General features: G+C 24.0%; 1 protein-coding gene across 2 annotated transcripts in view; it reads right to left on the bottom strand.

Moving 5' to 3' along the window:
• LOC111686284 (homeobox protein cut) overlaps positions 1 to 21,445 on the bottom strand; it is an 86,503-nt gene that overhangs the window by 38,125 nt on the left and 26,933 nt on the right. The window lies entirely within an intron of this gene.

Here is a 21,445-nt window from a genome sequence, read left to right as displayed (position 1 = left end):
TGTTGTTGCAATAATCTAAAATTTTTCTTTAATTTACATGGTTTACCTTATGTAAACTATAGAATTTTAATTGAATACATTGTTGACCTCATGTAAACAATATGTAAATAAGGTGTAAATGCTAGAACTCTCAAATTTTTAAAGTATTGTTGAAATAGTATTAAATGTATTTTTATTTTACATTGTTTACATAAGGTAAACAATGGGTAAATAAGGTTTAAATGTAAAAATACTAAAATTTGTAAAGTTTTGTTGTTATTAACTTTAATTTTTCCTTAATTTACATTGTTTACATAAGGTAAACAATGGGTAAATAGGGTTTAAATGCAAGAAATATAAAATTTTGAAAGTTCTGTTGATATTAACAGTATTTTTTTTCGTAATTTTACATTGTTGACATAAGGTAAACAATAGGTAAATAAGGTTTAAATGTTAGAATTTTGAAAATATTTAAGTTTTATTGGAATAATCTTTAAATTAGATTTATTTTACATTTTTTACATAAGGTAAACAATGAGTAAATAATGAGTTATTAAGTAATTTTACAAATTTTAAGCAAGTATTATGAAAAAACTAAAACATTTGTTTAATTATTGACATTGTTTACCTCATGTCAACAATACATAATACTAAGTAAATCATGTTTTTATGTAAACAAAATAGTTTTTTATTTTTAATTTATTCCCTTTTTGTTGAAATATTTGCTGTTTATGCAAATTTGGATTTTTATCTATTTTTTACAATTATAACATAAATTTTCAAGAGTTTTTGTTAAGCAATTAACCTTTTTTCCCTAAGCTTAGTAAAGAAAATTTATAGTTTTATCCAAAAAAAAAGAAAAAGTTTGACCACTTTAAAAAAATGTTCTAAAAAATACACATATTGAAAATGTTATAAATTTCCAGAGAAATTGTCCTTAATTGTTGTTTTCTCAGGCAAATAGTTTCCTTTTTTTGTTATTTTGCCAGAAACCCTCATTAATTTTACTTTTAAAGTCATTATGGGTTAAATTTAGCCAAATTAATACATTATACAATAAAGTTTTGTTTGTAGTCTGTAGTCTACAGTCTGGATTTACCATTTATTGTAGTTTATCGATAAAGAATTTTTTTTTTTGGTATTTAAATATTTCGAACTATTAGTGGGTGTTTTTGAAGAAAATTGCCAAAAAAAATATATTTTAGTTTAAACACACAAGTAAAAGTTTTTTGTTAAATTTTTTTTTTGGGGGAAGGGATTATAGAAAAAGGGGTTTGTTTTACAAATATTAAATGCATTTAATAAACAAACAGGAAGTAATGAGCTTTCGATTAAATCAACAAAATCAAATAAAAGTTTTTTTTTTTTTTTGGTAAAATGTTTTAAAATACAAAAAAATTACAAAATTAATTGCAAAAGTTATGTTACAAAACGAAAACAAAAAAGAAATCAATAATTTCGTTTAAGAAATTTATAACCTAAAGGTTATATAGCTGTTTTAAAACATGTAATCCGGTGATTAAACATGATCGACTTTGAAATCAATGTTCTCTTTATTTTTTCAAAAAAAAGAAGCCTAAGGCAATAAACAGCCAAAGCAAAAACCAACAAAAAAAAGCTTTAAAAGGCGAATATCCTTTGCCAGGCTTATAATAGAATTCCAGCAAAACATGCTTGACTGCTTAAAGTAAAAATGTCTGTGAGACCAACTGCCTAACTGTGGTCGTATTAAAAATCCATTTTTGCCAGCCAGACAGACATCATAAAACATCAACATAACACGATGATGATGATGAAGATGATTTCTCATGGCGAAATAAAAACCTCTTTAAAAACATTGTCAATGTCCTTCAGATTCATCAATATAAAACACGCAAAGTATTGCTGGCTTCCTTTACTTTTACACACAAAACAGCAAATAACAACGACAACAACAACAAGTCCTTTTGGTTTTCTAAGGACTTAAAAAACCCCCAGCTGATGATTGTTGATAATTTCTTTGTTTTATTTTTTTTTAACAATTTTTGTCTTTAAATACAAGACGCGAATATTTTTGAAATATATATATTTATGCTTGAGGGTTTTATTTGTCATCAAGTAAAATCTATCAATATTCTTGTTTTCAAAAGCCAGAAGAAAGGGTTGTTTTATTTAGTCTTGTTCAGCCAAAGTTTTGCAAAGCTTTCAAGTGTTTTTGTAAAAATCGATTATTATTATTATTTATGATTTCTATTTAATAATTCATAATTACCTTTATGTTTTATATAAAAAGGATTTTATGTTATTGTTAAATAAATATTTGTTTAAATTACAAAAAGCTTTAAAATCTTAAATCTATATATTGTTGTTGTTGCTTTTTGTTATTTTTCCAAAGATTGGGTTAGTGTAAGGCAGCACTTGTTGAAATTCTATCCACGTGAGAATTTAAACAAGTGTTATTTTCGTTTCCATTTTTTTAGACATTTTTTTACAGACTATCTTTTTCTCCTCTCTTTTTCTCTCTCTCTCTCTATTTGTGTGTGCTTTAAGTCTAAGGCAGTAGTTGTTGTTGAAAGAAAAAAAAAAAAAGCAGTCAACTAGCCTTTAGAGGATTATAAGTTTAAAGTAATAAACAGTAAGAGAGAAGGACAAAAATATGATATTAAAGGAAAAGCAAAGGACCTTTAAAAAAGCTTTTAGGTATTTTATATAAAATTTTAAAGCAAAATTATAGGAAATTTAATTAAACCATAAGAAAAGCTTAAAAAACAGTTTAAAAAGCTTTAATAAAGCTTAATGGTTTAAAAAATTAACAAGAACCTTATAGAAATCATAAAAACGCCTAAAAGCTGTAAAAACTATTAAAAGCTTTTATCACTTAAGAAAATCTTAAAAAAAAACTGTTTAAAAGCTTTAATAAAGCTTTAATGTTCTTATAAAGCTTATTGGTTAAAAAAATAGCAAAAACTTTAAAGAAATCATGAAAAAGCTTTAAAGCTTTAATAATTCTTAAAAGATTTTAAACATAATGGTTTTAATAAAGCTTTAAAATGTATGCTTGTAAAATCTCTAATTTTAAAAAGCTTTACTTAAGCTTAAAAGCTTAAAAACTTTAATAAATGTCAAAAGCTTTAATAAAACTTAAAAAAATTAAAAAAATACTGAAATGCTTTAATCTTAAAAGGAAAAGCTTTTTCTCATTTTAAAATTATAGCTTTTAGTTTCTTTTAACTTTCTTAAAGTTTCATTTTATGCTCGATACCAAATTTAATTAAATGATTAAAATCTATGCCTTTTTTCCCAACTTTTAACTTTTTTTTTATTTTTAGGGAAAATGAAATATTTGTGGTTTTATCTTTTTAGCAATAATTTTTAAGCCATTGAAAAAAATTTATTCAAGAGTTTGTATAACTGCTGAAATAAAAGCAACAACAACAACATAAAAAAGGGTTGTAATTTTCATAATGATTATGTTAAAATGAATACTTTTTGGCCATTCATTCAGTTGCTTCTTCGTTTTTTTTTTTTTTTTTGGAAATTATTTTAAACAAATCAATTAATGTTCATACAACATAAAGAGTTTTGTATACTCCCTATACATTCTTTTTAAGCAAAAAAAAAAAAGAAAAATTTTTCAAAAAAACAACAAAAAGCAAAAGATTGCAAATGAGTTAATTAACTAAAATGCGGGTGGATTACATTTAATGCTAGACTATTACAGACTAAAACTGTGTTGTTGTAGGTAGGTAGGTATCTTAGCAAATACAGGAAACTTTTGAAATGATAACCTTTTCTTTTTTTTTTCTTCTCATTTTTTTCTATAGATTCATATATAAAATATTTGGCCATTAACAGCAAAAAAAAATATGTATGATATATATGGGTAAAAAAATTGTTAAAAGCTTTAGCTTTACTAAAAACTGTAGGTATGTGTGTCTTTAACAAATTTCCATAGTTTTTATTTTTAGGGAAAATTTCAAAAAAACATGAAAAGAAAACGTATGAGTTTTTTAACACAACTGTGAAAAAATTGTTAAGTTTAAATGCTAGAGTTAAAAGGTCATTTACATAAGAGTGTAATATGTTTATTATGTAAAAAAAAAAAAACAAATGTTTACTTATAGGGTAACTCTTTAACAAACAAATATGAAAAAGCAAGAGTTTGGGTATTTAAATTTAAGAAACTTTAAAAATTAAAGCAACAACATTAAACTTAAGCCAAAAGCTTTTAAATCTAAAAAATAAAATTGTTGAGATTTGTGTTACATAAAAGATTTTAAATAAAAAATGCTAAAACTGTTAAAAACAAGAAAATTTCCAAAAAAAGCTTTAAAAGCTTAAACGCTTTTACATATTTTGAAATTTCGGGAAAATTGAATACCAAATAGCTAGATTTTTAATTAAAAAGCCATTTTTAACAAAAAAATCGATAATATTTAATTTTTAACAAAAAAAAAGCTTTTAAAGCTTTTTGTTAAATATAAAGTAAAATGTTTTAATTTTTAATGAAAAAAGTATAGTTTTAGTTAAAAAGGCTAATTTTAACAATATTTTGCCAAAATTAACACTTTTTGCAAAAAGAGCTTTTAAAGCTTTTTTTTTTGAAATATTTAATAAAATGTGTAAATTTATAGTAAAATATTTAAAATTGAAGAAAATATAGCTAAAAAGCAATTATTAAGAAAATTTTCTGAATATTAGCACTTTTTGCAAAAAAAAAGCTTTAAAAGCTTTTTTAGAAATATTCAATAAAATAAAATATATAAATTTGAAGTAAATTTAGCTTAAAAGCAGTTAATAAGAAAATTTTGCCAAAATTAACACTTTTTGTAAAAAGAGCTTTTAAAGCTTTTTTAGAAATATTCAATAAAATGTTTAAATTTAAAGTAAAATATTTAAGTTTAAAGTAAATTTAACTAAAAAAGCAATTAATAAGAAAATTTTCCGAAAATTAGCACTTTTTGCAAAAAGAGCTTTAAAAGCTTTTTAGAAATATTCAATAAAATGTTTAAATTTAAAGTAAAATATATAAATTTGAAGTAAATTCAGCTAAAAAAGCAATTTAAAAGAAAATTTTCTGAATATTAGCACTTTTTGTAAAAAGAGCTTTTAAAGCTTTTTTTAGAAATATTCAATAAAATGGAAAATTTTAAAGTAAAATATTTAAATTTCAAAAAATTTTAGTTAAAAAAGTAATTTATAAGAACATTTTTCGAAAATTAGCACTTTTTACAAAGAAAGCTTTTTTTTGGAAATTTTAAGTTAAAAAACTAATTTTAAATAAAAATTTTTAGATTTTTTCTTTTTTCCTTAAGCTTTTGTTTTAAATTTCTTTTAATCTCTATGGCAATTTATTGATATTGTGTAGCTTTATTGTTTACTTTATTTTTGTGTGTGTTTGTGTTTATTTTTGCCAAAGAGGGTTAATCATAATTTTTGCTACAATTCCAACTCGTGTTGGTCTCAAGTCTTTCTTACACAAAAATTTCTTTGATATTTTTTAAAGGCTTTTGAAAAAAAATAAAGAAATCATTTGTTCCTAATTATTAAAGTTAACAAATAAAGCGGTATACAGTTTTTTTTTTTTTTTTTTGCCAGCATTGTTGCTTATAATTCAAGCACGCGTCAGCTGCAATTGCAAAAAAATTCACTAAGAAACAATACATTCAAGCAAAACTATAGAACGCGTGCTAATATAAGTGTTTGTAGGTATAAAAATATTTTTTGAAAAAAAAAAGAAAAAAAGTTTTTTGTAAAAATATTACAATAATGTTCAATCGAGAATCGAGTGAAGAAGGGTTGTTTCCTTGTTTAAAGCCTCACTGGTTGGTAACAATAAATCAAAGCAAATCAATGTGTATGACGATGACGACAATAAGAATGTTAAGGATGTTGTATTTTATTTTTTGTAGAAAATATAAAATTTTTTTGCATTTGTCACATGAGAGCCGGGAGTTTTACATATTGTGTGGTGACTTTAAATGGGTATAAAAATGCCTTTAAGTGACAGTTTGTGACAGCAAAATTATTTTTAAAAAATTTTTTGTTTGTGTTTTTTTAAAGATTTTTTAATGAAGTTTTTTTTTTTTTTGTACAGGCTTTGTTTTGAACACAAAGGGGAAGCCAGGGTTAAGGTACTAAAACAAATGTTAAAATTTTAAGAAATTTTTGAAATTTTGTTTTTTAAATATTATTAAATGAAATTGAAATATTTTTTATAATTATTTTCTAAGCAGCAAAAAATATAGAAAATTTAAAATTTTCAAAACAACAAGGAGGGGTGGGAGGTACCCTTTTAACTTAAAACAAATTTTTTTTTCTCCTGCTCAATTTTTTATCTTTTTTTATTAGAGATCCTTCAATGTTTTAATGTTTTAACATGTTTTTGTTTTTGAAACATTAATTCCAAACAAATATTTCTTAAACATATTTGCAATTACACACACATTAAACAACAAGAAATGAAACAGAAATTTCAATTTATACCCATACCCCCTCCTACCACTCCCCCCCAACTACTATGCCAATCAAAAAAATTTAACTCTTCAAGAAATTTAATGAAAATAAAACAATCATACATACATGACAGTTAAAAAAAAGTATAAAAAAATTTTAAAGTCTAACATCAGGCGTTAAAACAAGGCATAAAGAAAGAAACAAAATAAAAAAGTTTTCAAAATAAAACAGGAGTGAGTAAGTATGGTTTTGAATTTTAACATTCATGTCAATTCAAATTACAAAAGACAAAAATGAAGGCAGTCACAGCATCTCTGCTAAAGCTTGCTTACTTTTTGGCAGGAGCAGGAGGATATTAAGAAAGAGAAAAAAAATTTATACACTTGATAAAGTCAATACTGTTACATACACATTCCACATATGACGCTTCCTTTAGAAGACAAACATACAGACAGACAGACCAACAGTAAAATAACAACATCTAAATGTATGTGCACGTCTAAAAGGCTTTTTTTTTAAATAGAAATAAAAAAACGTTAAAAAAATTTTTTGTGTTGCAAGCTTAAGCAGTTAAGTTAGCAACCCTTTTTTTAATTTTAATTTATATTTATGCTTCATTTTTTCCTCTGCAGTCTTCCTCTCTCTCTGTCTCTATCTGTGTCTCTAACAACAAAAACTGACATCTTTTTCTTTAGCTGTATGCTTGCTGCTGCTAATGTCGAGTGTAGAAAGATTCAATGTTTTATGACAAAAGCAAAAATTGTCAAAACCCTTTACACCCAAGCAGCCAGCACCAACCTCCCACCCACCAACACTTTTCACAAGTCCTGTACTCAATACAGTTTGTTTGTTTGTATATTTTTGTGCAAAAAGGAATGTATATGTATGTATAAGCCATCATTAGTTACTTTTGTTGTTTTACTTATACTTAGACATACAGATAAATACAAATAGATTTTATTCCTTTGCATACATACTACCCCTACTCCATATTTTAACAGCCTAAAAATATGCTCATCTTTTTATTTATTTACATTTTTTTTTTATTTTTTTATTATTATTATTTCTCTCAGTCATCATACGCAATTTTCTTACATACATACAGCAAATATTTTTAAGCCTTAAACGTAATTAGAGTGTTTGTTTGTATGCATGTGTGTGTGTGTATTTTTTATTGTTGTTGTTAGCTACATTATGAAATCATCTAATTTTATGCACAGGCTGTATTTTTGTTAAAATAAAAGAACTCTTATGTTACAGCAAACCCTTACTCCTACCAATAGTAGACAAGACATTTATACATATGTGTAGTTGGAAAAAATACATAATCCTGTTTTTTTTTGTTGTTAATTCTAATGACAAAAACCCCTTTTCTTTTTTTTTTTGAAGTTATACAAATGTAATTTGTTAAATTTTTTTAAAAAATAATTGACAAATTGTTAAAAAATTTTAAAGTATACTTCAGGGAGTTTTAAAAATATAATAAACCATAAAATATTTAAAATTAACTAATAACTAAAAATAAACAAACATGATGAATGATGAAAAAATCACTTTCGCCTAAAATTAGGCAACACTTTTTGAAAACTGTTGTTTTCATTGATTATCATAACATTTAAAACTTTATAATTATAACCTAAACCTAAATAGAAAAAGCTTATTCCAGCCGAATTTTTTTACAAAAACTGTGGCCCTTTTAGGTTTCAAAACTAAATTTTTAAAAATTTATTTTAAATTAGAAAATTTGTTATTTAAAATCTTGTAGCTTTATTTAAGAGCCTTAACTTTATGTTATGGAAAGCTAAATTACCTAAATTTAGAATATTTAATGCGCCTAAAATTAGGCAACACTTTTTGAAATTTGATTTTTTTGTAAACCTGAAATTAGGCAACACTTTTTTGATACTTTTGTTTGATACTTTTCAATAATTCATTAACTTTTAAATGGTTTTGCTTAAAATTAGATATTGATGATCAATCAAGGTTTTCAAGCCTTAAGTTAGACTTTTAATTTAAATAAAAATCGATTTTTGTTTGTTTCTAATGTTTAACATATTTTTTAACTATAATTTCCTTTGGTCAATAAACATCAACATAATAAAGTTTCTTTACTCTTTTTTTTAAAGGAGCAGGAGGTTTATTTTCCAACAAAATACCCAAAAGTATGCAAAGCCTTTCATTAAAATATGTATAAAAGTATTTTTTGACCAAAAATTTGTTGAAACAAAAAAAAAAACAAACTTTTTGGGTAAAAAATTAAGAGAAACACACATGTGTAGCTACAAAGAAAAAAATGAAATAAAAGGAAAGAGGTGTAAAGTGGCCCAAAGCTTATTGAGTGGCAATGGAAGAGGGAGGGGGGAGTAAGTTTCAGTATGGTTTCATTTATTTACTTTGTGTTTAATATTTAAATAAATAATTAGCAAAAAGGTTATTTCTTTTTTTCCTCATATATTGTATATATGTATGTACATATGTATAAGTTTGCATATAAACTCTATATAACTGTTTGAGAGTTGAATATTTGCTTTGGTTGAATGAATGTTTGTTTTTTCGTAAATACACAATGTTAATGATGTTTGGTATTAAAAAGCAAATGTTATGAAAAGGAAAAATCTTCTATAATTTCTGAGTGTGGTAGTAGTAGTATTATTATTTCATACACAATACATTTATATTTAGAAAAAAAAACATTTTTTTTGCATTAAGTATTGTATGTATGTTTGAGTCAGTAGTAGAGGAGTCAGTCATCAATGTTAAATGTTTACCTTTTATTATAAAGCAAACACATAGATTTGCAAAGCTGCTCTGCTAGGTAGTATAGTGCCAGTAGTTGGGGATGGGGAGAGGGGCGGTAGGTAGTAGTAAAACTAAAAACTCTTTTTTTTTCAATTAATTGCTAAAAAGTAAACAATACATTAGACGCCTACAAATAGGCTATGAATTGTTAGCTATCTACTAAACTAAACAATAATGCATATGTAATTATTACTAATTAAAAGTTGGGGTAGAAAAAAAAGAGAATATTAAACCTTTCGAAAAAAACTATTAACATTTTATTTATTTAGCCTTAAGCTAGGCTATGATTTTTCATTAATAATTGCTTTCTAAAGGTATGCTGTTTTATTTTTCGTTTGGCAATAAATTGGGTTTATATCCTTATGATTAGCTGCTAATAATGTATGCATACCTTTTTTTTTGGTAAAAGTAAATACATCAAAAATTAATGTTTTTTTCTCCCCACATGCTAAATAAAAATTAAATCCTTTTTTATGCTTGACCATTGTAATTTTTGTTTAAATAATTAAAAAAAGAAAGAAATTTTACCTTTTTTCGTTTTGAAAGATAAGAGGATGTGTAACAAGATATTATAATGATTTTTGTTTATTTTTTTTAACATGTTTAGACATTATAGATTACCAAGGGAAAAAATCTGCTCAGTTTAAGATAAAAATTGTAATAATTTCTTTAAAATAATTTTAACCTAAAGCTTAAGTTTTTCATTTGCCAAATTTAAAAATTTTTATTAAAATTGTAACTGCTCCTAACAGTAGACTTTAGTTTTAAATAACAAACTGCCAATAGCAATCATTAGTTGCTTAAAAGCTTTAAATATATTTATATTAAAGATTAACTCTCAATAAAACTATTTTTACGCCAAACAACCCCTGTAAGTATGCTTTAGTTTTTAAATTTCCTTTTAAAACCCCTATAAATCTATTAATTAAACTTTTTGTGTTATAATTTATTTAAAATATTGATTTTCTTTCTTTCTACAAAGAATTATGCTTAAATTTAAACTATTTCCATTAACAAATAATAAATTGTTATCTATGTAAACTGTCTTTTTAAATACATTGCCGCAAAATCTTGTCTTATGCCTAACACTACCACAGTAAAGGTAAAAAATCCAATCAAAAATTTCCAATCAATGTCAATTTCTTAACAAACCTGCCTAACTACTCTTTAAACTTTAAACGAAATATAAATGTCATTATCCTTAAATGGGACTGAAACGTTGTGTGCTTTCTCTCTCTCTCATCCCTTTGTTTGTTCTTAATAAAATACACAATTTTGTTTTACAAAAGTTTTGTGTTAAAACCGAAACGAATTAATTTAATTAATTACAATCATGTCTTATTAGATTTGGAAAATGTTTTGAGCTAAAAGAGTTTTTTGCAGCTACAGCACTTGATACGATACATATGTATATATATACGTTCTTGTTATAAGTAAAATTGCTATAAAACAAATGGTGTTTTGGTTTTGAAAATCGATGTGGCATTAAAATAGAAATGCCTTCTTACATCATTTATAAAATGCCTGATTTGTTGAAGCACTTTACTCACACTTTACTCCCTTCAAAATTACTTTTTGTCTTTATCTTGTGTGTGTATGTGTGTGTAGGTGTTTACTACATCGATAGAAAATTCCTTAAGGACTTTTTGTAAAAGATAAAATTTTCTAATCATTGATAGATAGATATTCTATTTAAATGGTTGTCTCAAAATGTAGATTATTTAAAAAGGAAAGAAGTTTGTCATTAGTAAATAAATTTGAATGATTGTCACATACAATTTTTTTTTTTTTTTGTAAACGTTAAATGACAAATGAAAAGGGTTGTATTTCCTCTAATCAAAGAAAAATAGAAAACATTTGATGAATTGATTAATAAAATATTATAGAAAACAAAAATTCTTTAATTTTTAAATTATTAAAGTGAAAAATAAAAACTTAAGCATACTTTAGGGATTAGTAAACAAAATAAGGACTATTTTGGGATTAAAGCTAAAGAAATTGTTATAATTTTTTAATTTCTAGTGTTAACGTAAAATTTTTTAATATTTTATGCCAAAAAATGAAATTTTAAAAAGTGTTGCCTAATTTTAGGTGTTTAAACATTATAAAAATTAAAAAAGAATAAACAGTTTCAAAAATTTCCTTAAATTTTATTGTTTTTATATTAAAATAAACTATTTTCTAAAATTTTAAGCAATTTTATTAAAACTTTAAAAAGTGTTGCCTAATTTTGGGGGCAACATTATACATATTTAAGAAAAATGAATAGATTTTAAAATTTCCCAAAACTTTTGTTGTTTTTATACTAAAATAAACTATTTGCAAAAATTTGCTAAAATTTCAAAAAGTATTGCCTAGTCTAAACAATTTTTAAGAATATTACAAAAAACAAAAAGTATTGCCTAGTTTCAGGTGTTGAATTTATGTCAAAAGTAAAGACGACTTAGAAAGATTTTAAAAATTTTTTCTAGATGTTTCATTTTGTAATTAAGAGCATTATTTAATAATATATCAAAACCCATTTTATGTTATAACAAAAAATGTTGCCTAGTTTTAGGTGTTTTAAATTAATCAGAAATTAAAGTGTTCTTTTAGGTGTTTTTCTTAATTTAAAGCAATATTTAGAAAATTTGTAAAATTTCTCTTAAACTTAAGATTTTTTATTCAAAAAAATTTATTATATTTTTGTTGTTCTTGCAGACACTTCAACACCTCCATATTATAAAGCAACAACAACAACCAAATCTTTACAAAATCAAGCCGTAGTTTTTATGCAAATTTTCAATAAGATTTATTCAATTAAAATTCATATTCTTTAAGCAAAAAAAAAGGGATTGATTATGATCATCACAGTCAGGCAGCCAGCCAGCAGCCTTCATTATGAAGTTTAAAAATGATCAAGAAATCGTTAAGCTCTCTTCTCTTTTTATTTATTTGTTGAAAAAAACTTAAAGCTTAATAAATGATGTCGTGCTAAATGTTGTCGTCGTCATTTATGTTATTTAGTTGAAGTTAGTATTGTTGTTGGTTTTTTATCAATGTTTTTTTTTTTTGGGTTACAGGAAGAACCCAAAAAATTCATTCATTGAATGTTATGCCAGCCAGCATATGTTTAAATTAAAACCAATCTTTTAGTATTTCTTTTTTTTTAATAAAAACAAATTTTTTTTTGTTTTGTGAATATTGATTGTTGTTGTTGTTATATTTTATTGATATCAAAAGTTTAAGTTCATTTATGTTTTAATGATTTCCTGTGTTAAGCAAACAATTGATATGCAAAAGAGAAAAAAGCCATTGAACAAAAGAATTGAAATATGAAAAAAAATAATAATAATTAAATTCGATCGAATTTCAAATTGTCAAAAGCCAGAAAGAACAATAATGGATTTAGCACAAAAAAAGGAAATTGAAAAAAAATACAAAAAAATAAAAAATATTGGCAAACACAGCGTGGGAGTATTTTTTTGAAAACTTAAAAATTTTAAACAGTTAAATGACCTTGTTTGAGAGCAAAAATATTTAAAAAAAAAAATTCTGAAATATTGATTTTAATGTAACTTATTCCTTGTTTTTTTTCAACTCTCAGTCTAGATTTTTTACTTATATTCTATCCATTTCCGTTTCCTGTTGTATGACTAAAACTCTTCAAGTTTTCCGTTACTTTTCTAAAAAAATCTTTTCCTTTTTGTATTGCAACTTCTCTAGAACATCTAAACATATGAAGAACTAAAGGATTTTGTTTTCTCTTAACCATAACAATAAACTGCTGCTGTAGACATGTTGTTGTTGTTGTTGTTTTGTCAACCAACTCCATTATTTGTTTGTAAAAGACAACATATCTTATTTTGTCAGTCATCATCGTCATTATCATCAGCTTCATAATGTTGCAGTTATAATTTATAAAATAAGTATAAAATTTTCTATATGATTTATATGTCTTTAGAAAGAAATAAACATGTCTATACTTGTTTCTTTTAATGGTTGGGTTGAGTAAAAAAAGAAAGGTTTTAGTAAGGAAGTTGATTATTATTAAAAACAAAAACTATTTATAATTTTTCTAAATAACATAAAAAATAACCTTTAAAAGAAATTTTAAGAAAATTTTTTAAAGTTGAAATATTTTATAATGTAACTTTTGAAAGACGTTAGCCATTGAGTTAAATTTGGCAATTTTGAAAGATCTTTTCTTTATCTACAATTTGCTGTAATAAAAATTTTAAAACCTTTTATTAAACTAAAGAAATTTAACTTTGACAGTTAAAACAAATTTAAAATTTTTCCAGATTTAATAAGAAATTTTTTTTGGCAACTAAATGATAAAGACTAAAAATCTTATTCTTAAACATTTAATAAAGGTTTATTAAACAAACTTAAGTCTTTAAGCTGAATTAACTGCAACTGCACTGCACCTTCTCTCAAAAACTTAAAGCATTTTAGTTTAATTTTTCTAAAAACAGTTTTCTTTTCTTTGACAGTGTGAGGGGTTAGAGTTCATAGAACTTTCAATGTCATTTGTTGTAAGCGAAGGAGGAGAATTGGGTTATAAAATAAAAGCAACAGAAAATTTTTGTTTTTTTTTTTGCGCGATTTTTTTTTGTTTGCTAAAAATGCGTGAGAATTTAACTACAAACAAATGCCCTCTCTATAACCATCTATGAAAATAAAAGCCCAGGCAACAACATATGCAATTGACACATATTTTGTTGTAGCCTGGTGTTGGCTACAACTCCATCAACAACATTATACACATACATAGCCACAATGATGGCAACAGCAGCAGGAGCAACAACAACTTTTTTTTCACTTAGGCAATGACCGCCAAAAATATAAACCAGTCAAAAGACAGACAGACACAAACGGACAGACAGACAAATAAACATACATACATATGTAGAACACTAACACACACATATATACACATAATAATAACAACAAAACCAAAGCTTTTGTTGCATTTACAACCACAAAACAATACCACACATTTACACACAGTGGTGAGGTGGGGGTGGGGGTAAGCGTAAGGAGGTTTAAAATGCAAATGTGTGTTGTAGCAACAAAAACAACTACAACAACATAATAAAGACAATATGCATGATATTTTAAATGTATGTATGTAGGTGTATGTATATTATTATGAGCAGGAGAAGAAGGGTACAGAGGAGGAGTAACAAAATAGAAGGTTAAGCCTGCAATTGATATGAAAGTGGACATTCAGTCATATACACTTTTCCCACACACACACACTCACACACAGACACATTTAGTCCTGTATGTTAAACAAAAAAATTAACAACAATATTGAAACAATAACAACAAGTATAACATTTTGTATACAAGTGTTTAACAGCAACAACAAAAACCGCGTTTATAACATTAATACAGCCAAGTTAAGCCAAACAGTCAAGCCAATCCAGCCATACAATAGAATATGGTAATAGCAGCAGCAGGAGGAGATTGGTTGACGAGAAGGAGGAGGAGAAGGAGCAGTAGATTTGTTTGACTGTTAGGTTGTGGCTGTTATTTTTCTACATTTTTCTCTACTTTTTTTTGTAAAGTATTTTTATTTAAATTGTAACATGTGTTTGTTGGAGTGTGTTAAGTTTTTCTTGTTGTTGTTGTTGGTTTAAGCTAAATTTGCAACAGTTTTGTTTTTGCGTACATTTTCCGCAACTATTTTCTGCGCGCCAAAGTTAATGACATGTATTGTGGGTTGGAAATTTCTTTACAGAAATTAAAGGTCAAAAAACAGAATAAAAATTGCTTTAAATCATAAAATTAAGAGAACAAAAAACAAAATCAAGCATAATTGCAATTGTTTACATTGTGTCAACAATGTAGAAATTATAAAATATTTAAAAAGGATTTAATTCATAGACATTTTTAATTGTTTATATTGTGTCAAAAATGTAAAGAATTACAAAAATATCTAAAAAGTAGTTTAAAACTTAAAACAAAGTTCAAAATGTCAAAATAACATTAACTACTAATTGTTTACATCATGTCAATAATGTAAAGAATGTAAAAATACTTAAATTATAGTTCAAAAGTTCAAATTACTTCAAAAAACCGAAAATGAGTAAAAAACTACAATTCTTTACATCAGGTCAAAAATGTAAAGAATATAAAAAATGCATAAAAATAACTTAAAAAGAATTACACAAACTAACAATTGTTTACCCAATGCCAACAATGTAAAGAATGTAAAAATTAAGTAGAAAATACTAAAAAAATTAAATTAAGTTTAAAATGTAAAAATTTTAATTGTTTACATAATGTCAACAATGTAAATAATGTATAAAAACCTAAAAAGCATATCTAAAGCTAAACAACTGTTAAAAAAACAAAAACATGACCTTATTGAATTGTTTACCTAATGTCAACAATGTAAAGAGTGTAAAAAATTGGTAAAAAATGTTGCAAATGTTAAAATTAAGTTAGAAATGTTATAATTACAAAAATATTTAATTGTTTACCTAATGTCAACAATGTAAAAAATGTAAAAAATTGGTAAAAAATGCTGTAAATGTTAAAATAAATTTAGAAATTTTATAATCACTAAAAATTTTAATTGTTTACCTAATGTCAAGAATGTAAAGAATGTAAAAAATTAGCAGAAATTGCTGCAAATGTTAAAATTAAGTTAGAAATGTTATAATTATTAAAAATTATAATTCTTTACCTAATGTCAACAATGTAAAGAATGTAAAAAATTTGAATAAACTTAATTTTATAATTTATTAATATTTTCTTTTGAAGTTAAAAATTTTGTGATAAAATATATAAAGTAAAATGCACATATTTGTCATTTTTAATAATGAGTTTTTTTTGTGTTTTGAACTCTTAAAAAGCTGCTGCTGAAGAGAACAACAGCAACAACAACAACAAAAACATCATTAAAAGAATTTAAGCCATTATTTTTCTTAGTTAGAGATGGGGCGGCTGGCTGGCTTTTGCTGAAGTGATCTTTTGTATATAAAAATATTGTGTCTTAAAGTATTAATGTAATTTGCCAACGCATTTTATTTTCTTACTCGTTGGTACTCGTCATATATCTTTAGCACTTCAAATTGTCATACAAATTGTTGTAGGCCTAAATAATCTTATATATGTTCATATGTATATGTTTTTTTACACTAAATTTAGCTTTTGAATGCAACAGCAAAAAGTATAGAAAGAAAAATAAAAATATAAAATATTGTCAATTTTATTTTGCATTGTTGTTGTTGTTATTGCTGCTGCTGCTAAATGCAGACAACAGTAGACAATGTTTTATTGTTTTTATTGTTGTGGTTGATGATGTATGTAGAAGAAGAGACTTTTTGCTGCTGTTGTTGCTGCTGCTGATATTTAGCATCGATTTTTTCCTATCAAATCCATAATGTCAGACATTAATTAATTTTAAGTTTTACGCTTTGTAACAACCAGAAAAAAATGTAGACTATATTTAAAAAAAAAACAACAACAACATTAAATCTCATATGGCTTTGTTGTTAATATATACATATTGTCTGCTGTTAAAAAAACACTGAGAAAATTTTATTTTACTATTACAAAATTTTTAAAATTTTCTTTTAATAGTTTAAAAAAAAATTTCTAAAATAATTTTTTTTTTAAGTGTAAAAATTTCATTTTATTTGTTGCACATTTATAATGAACAATAAAAACAAAAATCATACAAATTTACACTCCACTTGTCTGTACAAATTGTATTGTTTTATTGTTATTATTTGTATTTGTTTTACTTGTTGTTTTTTGTTGTTGTTGTGGCATGTTAATAAAAATAGGCAAATAATTATTTAAGAATTCTTGATTAATTGGCATTGTAGTTTTTAGTTTTTGTCTATTTTTTTTTTTTAATATTCAAATGAGTGCCAAAAATTTGTTGGTTTTTTTTTCTTCGAGAAAAAATATTTTTGAAAATTTTAAATTTTATACTAAATTTAGATTTTAAAGTAGTTTTTTTTTGCGATTTTACATTGTTGACATTAGGTAAACAATTGAAAATTTTCATGTTTTTTAAATTTTCTTTTAAAGTTTTATAATTTAAAGTTATTACTCTAAAGTTTTTTACATTCTTGACACATCATGTAAACAATTGAAAAATGTATAGATTTTTTAAAGATTTTAGCTTTTCTTACTTTGTTTTAGTTTTTAAAGTTATTTTTAGATAATTTTTAATTGTTTACATTTTTGACATAAGGTAAACAATAACAATTTAGAGCTTTTTTTAAGGTAATCAATGACAATTTAGAGTCTTTTTTAAAGGAAATTTTGTAAGAAATCATTTAAAATGATATTTTAAACACAATTTTGTTTATTATCTGATGATTTTTCTTTTAAGTTTTGTAAAGCTTTTTGTAAAGCTTAATCAGTGCATATAAAGGCTTTATAAATTACTTAAGCTGCTAGCAAGTTTCATTCCCTGTTTTTGTTTATTATTTTGCATAAAAAATTCATTCATAATTTTATTTAACAAAAAAAAACCCAGACCTTTAGAAAAAGCCTTGAATTTTGTGTGTATGAAAGCAGAAAAATGACAACAAAACTAAACCTTTTTTTCAAAGGAATAAACTGGCTTTTTTAAGAAAAAAAGCAACAAAAAACGCACCTTTTTTTTAGTTTGTTGCAAGCAAAACGCCTACACTACACACAGCAACAAAATAATGATGATTTGGATATGAATGAAATATTTAGTAAAATTATACAAAAAAAGAGCAATTGTTAAAAAAGCTTTTTTTAGACATCATTAGTAGCAGGCAAAAGAAATAAAGTGTCACTCTAAAGGTTTACTTTAACTACTGTCTGATGGAAAAAATTTCTTTACAAAAAGGTGGCCAGTTGAAAGTTTTATAATATTAAACTTAAATACTTACTTAATTTTTTAATAAAAGAAAACAGTTTTAGTTAATTACCTAAAAAGAAAAGAGAAAAGAAAAATTTTTGTTAAATAAAATATTTATTATATAAGTTTAACAAAAAAATATTACTTTTAAAATTTAAGAAAAATATTTGATTTTACTATAAACGTTTTGCACCCGTCAAATAACCATTAACAACTGTTTAAAATGATAACCAAAAAAAAAAAAAAAATAAAATTAAATTAAATTCTACAGATATTTCATCATTGAGTACTAAACAAAAAAACAACAAAACTAAATAACAATAATAATAAATCTTTTACTCTACTACTTTGCCATTTCTATATAGAAATCCTTCAAAAACTCTTAAAAACAATACAAATAACAACAAAATTATAGAGAATTTTTTTAGTAGATTTTATCAATTTTTTTTTTATTTTTTAACAGAGACTTATTTAATTATTATTATTACTTGTATTTGTTGTTTATTTGTGCAGCAATAAAATGAGTAGCATGTCTTAAAATAAAAAAAACAACCAGCAAAAAAGATAAAATTTTTTTTAAAAAATTATTAAATTATTAAATAAATAAAGATTTTTTTCGAAATATTTGTTGAATCATAAATCTACAAAGATTTCTGGGTAATTATTTTCTTATATATATAAAAAGATTGCTGTCTATTGGCTCAAGTTTGTTGAAATTCATTTGATATTTATAAGATAAGATAAAGAAATGATAGATTGTATGTGTGCTCCTCCTTTTGCTCTTGCTAAAATGAAAAGCTGTTCAGTTAAGCTTTATTTTTTATTTTTTTATTTGTAATTTAACTAGTAAATTACCCTGATTTGATTGGTTTTATTTGCTTAGTTAACGTATACATATGATGATCATATATGTATAAATGATGATGATAATGATTATCTGTTTTTTTATTTTATTATTTTCGAAATTAAATATGGCGGCCAGCAGTTTCAGTGCCTAATACATTAACACATTTAATATAAATAACCCGTATAAATATCTGTTCTGTTAAACAAATAAAATGTTTATTATTATTTATTTACTGCTGATAACAGTTGAACAGTAAAATAACCTTAAAAAGCTAAAGAAAACTTACAAAAAAAGAAACCTAAATTACAATTTATTTAAATTTATGGCTTCTACAAAAAGCTTTCAAAGAATGATACCAAATTTAATTTTTATAAAATTATAAAATTTTTCTAAAAATTTCCTAAATTTTTTAATAATTTTCTAAATTTCATAAAAATTCAAAGCTTTTTTTAAAAGCTTTCCTTATTTTTATGCAAAATTTTTTGTAATTTAAGTTAATATATCCTTTTTACTTGTTAAATAAACAATTCTAGTAAAAAAAGAAAAATTTTAGAAAATTTTCGAAAAAGCTTTCTAAAAGCTTTTTAAAAGCTTTTATAATTTTCTTGAAATTTATCTAAATTTAACTATAAATTTGCCTGTTTACTTGTTTTATATAATATTCTAAAACAAATAAAGTTATTTCCTTCCAAATTTTGTAAAAGCTTTTTTAAAGCTTTTATTATTTTCCACAAAATTTTTTAAATTTTAATAAAAATGCTAGTTTTTTTGTTATAGATAAAATTCTAACACAAATTTGCTAGTTTTCTACAAAATTTTGTAAAAGCTTTTTAAAAGCTTTTTTAAGTTTGGGTAAAATAATTGAAAAAATGATAAAATTTTGATTTGCTTTGTTTTTTGTAATATTTTGACAAGAAATTTTGTAATATTTAGCAAAGCTTTATAAAAGCTTTTTAAAAGCTTTCATTATTTTAAGGCAAAATATTTAAAAATTAAGTTAAAATTTATATTTTTTTTTTTTTTTTTGTTAAATATAAAATTGTGTTGAAAATCTTTGGTAATTTTGGCTTAATTTACTAAAATATTTAAAAGCTTTGCAAAAAGCTTTTATTAGTTTAGACAATATTTTGAAAAACCTTTTACTTTTAGAAGCAAAATTAAGCTAAAAATTTAAGTTTTTTTTAGAAAATTTTGTTTAATAAATGAAAATAGTTTTTGAAAGTGGAATATTTTAAAAATATTGTTGAAAAGCTTTTTTAAAGCTTTAAGTAATTTGAAAGGAAATTTTTAAGAAATTTAAAGTATTATTTTTAATTATTTTTGGAAAATAAAAAAAATTGTTTAAGGTTTAAGTTTAAAGCAGCTATAAATTTATGAAAGCTTTTAAAGTTTGTTTAAAGTTTAATTTAGTAAATTTTTGATTGGTTGGAAAATTGTTTAATTTATTATCTCTTACTGATGATTATTATATATATTAAGGGGAAAAATATTTTGTCATTTTTTTGTATAGAAATTGTTGTGGTATATAAAGGTGCAAACGAGTATTTTCTTTTTTTTTGCTCTGCCATAATAGCTATGATGCTTGCAATGCTGAAGAGAGCCCTGCTTAGCACCTAAAAGCATACTATAGATTTTCTTTTTTTGTAATAAATAAGAAAAAAATGCTAAAATACACACAATTTTCTTTTTTAAGCATTTTGTTTTTATAACGTACGCTGCTCTTCAACAATTTTTATGTGAAGCCCTCTTCACTCAAGCAAATAAAGACAATCAAGGCAAAGCAGCAAAAATATATAAAAAGAATATCAAAAAAAAAAATATATATATAAGGAAAATTCTATGGGAAAAATCACATAAAAATATAAAAATTGTTCCCAAACTTTTTTTTTTTCAAACATGTACAAGAGTAATGACAACAACAACAACAAAAAAAGTAGGTGGTACTCTTTTGGTTGGTATTAAAGTTAATGTCATTTATATACTTCTATGGTTGTACAGTGAAAAAAAGGAAAAAAAATCGAAATTTGTTGTTGTTGGGTTTTTTTTTACATATTACACACCCTATGGGTATAGAGTTTTATAGATGGATTCCCAATCGTAATCAATGTTGGGTTTTTGCTATATACTTAAGTTTTTTTTGTAATATAAATTAAGGGATTGTTTTTGGGTAGGGGAGAAGTTGGAGCGTTGTGTTGGGGGGTGGGGGACAAAGGGCATTTACTAATATATCACCAATACGTTTATGTAGAAATAACAAAAAAAAAGAATTTTATTTGTAAAAAAAGATAACCTTACTCATACATTGATATAAAAATTTGTTATTGTATTAAAAGGAAAAAAAAAGCTTAAATACTCTTACATATAGTAGAAATAAAAGTTAACGACCATAAGAGTAAAAGAGAGTGAGTTTGAGTTTATTTGTACGTATGTGTAGCAAAGTTTTTTTTAAAGCTTTTTTTTTTTGTGATGTTTTTTTTTTTAAGCCAAAAAATGTGAGAGTTTTTTTTCGTTTAAAGCGCCTGCGATAGAGAGAATTCTATACA

The sequence above is a fragment of the Lucilia cuprina genome, chromosome 3 (genome assembly GCF_022045245.1).
Source record: "Lucilia cuprina isolate Lc7/37 chromosome 3, ASM2204524v1, whole genome shotgun sequence".
NCBI classification, from domain to species: domain Eukaryota; kingdom Metazoa; phylum Arthropoda; class Insecta; order Diptera; family Calliphoridae; genus Lucilia; species Lucilia cuprina.
The sequence above is the reverse complement of the archived record's forward strand: the minus strand, read 5'-3'. Positions and strand labels throughout refer to the sequence as shown.